General features: G+C 34.0%; 1 long non-coding RNA gene across 1 annotated transcript; it reads right to left on the reverse strand.

Moving 5' to 3' along the window:
- Window positions 1-502: 502 nt before the first annotated feature.
- Window positions 503-3,653, reverse strand: LOC141604618 (uncharacterized). The gene is made up of 3 exons (XR_012526180.1): window positions 3,278-3,653; window positions 1,651-1,791; window positions 503-804 (listed from the first exon to the last, which is right to left on the reverse strand). It is a non-coding gene; the product is annotated as an uncharacterized LOC141604618 (long non-coding RNA).
- Between the last annotated feature and the right edge of the window lie 455 nt (window positions 3,654-4,108).

The raw sequence follows: 4,108 nt of genomic DNA on the forward strand, positions 1-4,108 counted from the left end.
AATTGCGTGACAGAATCAACTTCATGTCTCCCTCCCCTAGTAGCCTTTTTTGGCCTACTATATTGAGAGTAATGAACCGACATCTCTTCTATCTTTGCCCAACTTTGGTTGTCATCCACCTCGGTGAATCTTCCATTAGAACCCATGTTGAGCACATTCCTTGCATCTTCATACAACCCGTTCCAAATTTGTTGTACTAGAAACCATTCGGTTAACCCATGATGAGGACAAGACACTACTACAAAAATAAGCTTAGAGAACTGTTGAAATGAGCTTTAGAGAATGCCTTAGAGGCGTTCTTCAACTCAGTGTTCTTTAAAGCTTAGAGAACGTTTGGAAGAGGCGTTTTGTATTCACAATCATAGATAACAGTTGAAATGAGCTTTAGAGAACACCTGATAGGCGCTCTCTTTTCCTAGGAAAAGAGAACGGCTGGGTAAGCTAACAGGTCTCTATCCCTCTTGGTTTTTTAAAAAATATATATATAAATGATAATTGGATGAAAATTAATATATTTATCCTCATTAAAATCAAAAACAAAATACCAATATACTTGTTCCACAACCAGAGCCAAAAAAACAAAATATAAAATATACTTGTTCCACAACTAGAGCCAAAACAGCCAGCAAATTAACAAAATCCTATTACACAACTTCAGATTAATAGCATAGCACTACATGTACACATAATCTCATCTTTAATTCATGCTGCAACTTCACCCGCACATCTTACAGCAACGTCAATTGATCCACCCGGAAGAAAGGAGAGATAAAAGGATAAAATGTTTCCGGTGATAACCTGTCACTAATAACAAGAACAACCATACTTAAGATATGAGTAGTAGAAAGGAGAAATAAAATGGGCAGTGAGTACGATAAAGATGTAAGTACACATAGTTCTAAAAGGTATTATCATTTGTCAAATGTCAATATGAGCGAAGATGATAAATAATTCCATACTGAGATTTAAGAGAACTAAAAGTAAACAAATGACACTCCGAAACTTCAGTTTAGACCAAAAACTTGACGATTATTTAGCCAGACATAACAAAATGAAGGGAAAAAGAACTACTAAGAGCATGTGATGCATACATAACGCATACTATAGTTCAAAAATTAAAATGGAAGGCTCGTGTAAGGCTCTGCTACCAGATATGATTTTCAGATAAGGAAAAATATATTATAAAGTACAAGCAAGCAAGTAAGAAACAATATCAAACCAACTACCTCCACAACTTGGTATTAACGCTTACCCTTACCACATACTTTCTTAACAAATTCTCATTTGTTTCTTTCATAACAAAAAAAAAAAAATTAAATCTCGAAAGAATAAGGGCATCTAGTCAACATATGAAATACTCTGAATATAAAGGAAGCAAGTTATATTCATATATATATATATATATATATATATATATATATATATATATATATATATATATATATATATATATATATATATATATATATATATGAAACGGTTCTTCCGCAAACTTTATCATGAAATTCAAACAAAAAAGGACATCATCATGTATTTCTCACACCTACACATCATTAGCATTACATCTGAAATGGAAGCAGATATAGGAAGTTTAAGTAAATGTGAGCATAGAATAAGGAATACAACACTGAGAAACGAAACGATACCTACATAACTCTATGCCACTGTTGCTCCCTCTCTAGAGTAAACAAACCATTCTTAAGCGCAGCAATTGTAACAGTTGTGTTTTCATGCCACAAAAGTGTCTAGCGCACCATTGATAGCATCTTTACTATCTTCTGGCTCTAAAAGCTGTCATTCAAGTGAATTTCAGTACATCAATAATGGCATACTGCGCCAATAATAAAACCATCATCTATCCAACTTTAAAAACACCGTAAAAGCACAATTACACTACTACATACATATTACTAAAACAGTCACTAGAGAACCAACAATTCATGAACAAAGTTAAGCCAGGTGAATCCACGACCATATCTTGGTATGGATTTGACCAATTTCTTAACATACTCATTGAATTACTTGATTGGGTTTCAGTGTATGTTTCACCATGACAACTCCAACAAGAATAGTTCTCACGAAACCCATCATGTACAAGTGTAACTTAACAGAATCCACCTCCATATATTGTTTAAAATTATCTTGCCCACAAGCGAAATTTATAAAACTATTCACTCCAGCAAAAAACTCTTCTTTAAGATAACCATCCTTGTCTAATCTATTGTACATCCAATCTCGATCAATCTTCATGCATACTAGTCATATAAATTTGAGCAAAGAAAATTATAAAACAAAAAAGAGTGTTATGGACAAAGTAACCAAAATAATAAAAAGTCCATAGTCATAATCAGAAGCACTACTAGTTGAATAGAAACATTAGGAAAAAAGTCCAACTTACTGGGAAAGTACTTGAACATAAACAAAGAGGGAAACACGTTATGAGCAACAATAATTTACAACAAGGGTCTCCTAGCTAGACAAGAATTGAACAGGCGGACATACCATTATATAACACTATCAACACCATATATACCCAATCAATGGACTCACAACCCCCAAAGGCTACTAAATTCAATGAAATCAGGATTAGATACATGTAAACTCCGAAATTTACCAACTAGATAAAATAAGCATACAATGATGCCATTCAATGCTCACATTTGCAAACTAAACTTATGGATACAAATATTGATTTATAAATTTGAGAAAAGCAGAGAACCCACCTTAAAAGGATTTCATTGAGGTTCAGCTTTGTGTTGGCCCTAACAAATTAACAAAGAAAGGCAAGCAAGGCTATAACAAGAAATCTCGATCGGTTAAATTATCATTGAGAAATATAAACAAACTCGAATTTCGTGCTATTATGACAGCTTTCAATCTGCCATTTCTAATTTCACCACAGCCTAGCAAGAGTATCAATTAACAAATCAGTTGCAATAACACATTTACAGTAGCAGACTAGCAAAAGTATCAATTAACAAATCAGTAAAGATCAGCCATGGCAATTCGCCTTTGCGGAACAAAAATGACAAAATTCAGCATGCTAAAATTCCGGCAGATTGCCAGTTTATCAGAGCCTATCGGTCAGCCATAACAGAAACTCATATAGGCCACAATAAACTATAAATAAACAAAAACTTAATCGCCAACCTGGATATTCCGTACCCAGCTAACTAATTATAAAGAAAATGGGAAAACTGTAAAACTACAAAGAATTGCTGAACCTCAAGCTAGCAATAATAATGATGCTAAGAGGTGAAAAGAGTAGATGAAATACCGGTAGAATGGATGTAAGAGGTGTGAAACAAGAAGACAATCCCCAATTCTATCCATTTTCATCGAATTTCCTTGTTCATTGTAAAATCCCCAAATTTCTAGGGTTTATTGAAGTAAAAACCTCAAATAGGAAAACCAACCTGAAATTTTTAACGAAAAATGCAAGTTTCTCTATTTATAACCGCAATTCGAATCCGTACATAATAAATCCCATAACTTTCGAGTTAAGTGTGTAAACCCTAGAAATTTTGAACCTGATAAGAAGGCAGAAGGTAATGATGCCAGCCATGCAGCCGACGAAGTTAGTTAGGCGATTGGTGGCGGATGTTCTTAATGAATGGCGGATCCGATCTGGTTGAGGGAGATGAGAGTAGGGATATGGGTGACGAAGATGAGAGTATGGATAAATATGGTTTTAAGGGAGATGAGAGTATAGATGAGACTATGGTTAGAATAGGCGATTGAGGATATTACTGGGTTTACTATTTTTTTTTTGTTAAACCTATTATTTTAATATTTTAATGATGAATTTAGATAACGGTTAATATAAGGAGCGTTCTCTATTCTTTTTTTACATAACGCTTACTTAAGACAAGCGTTCTCTGTACTGCAAGAGAACGGTTATTTAACTTAACCGTTCTCTATTAGGTGTTACTTATTCTTTTTTTGTAGTAGTGAGAGCGACATGTATCTTTGAATCTTTCCCATGACTCATATAAGGACTCTTCATATCTTTGATTGAACCCGATGATTTGGGCTCTAAATATGTTGGTCTTCTCCAGAGGGAAAAACTTCTTGTAAAAGGCAAGTGCTAACTTCTTCCATGAATCAA

Source organism: Silene latifolia, chromosome 1, assembly GCF_048544455.1.
Source record: "Silene latifolia isolate original U9 population chromosome 1, ASM4854445v1, whole genome shotgun sequence".
Classification (NCBI taxonomy): domain Eukaryota; kingdom Viridiplantae; phylum Streptophyta; class Magnoliopsida; order Caryophyllales; family Caryophyllaceae; genus Silene; species Silene latifolia.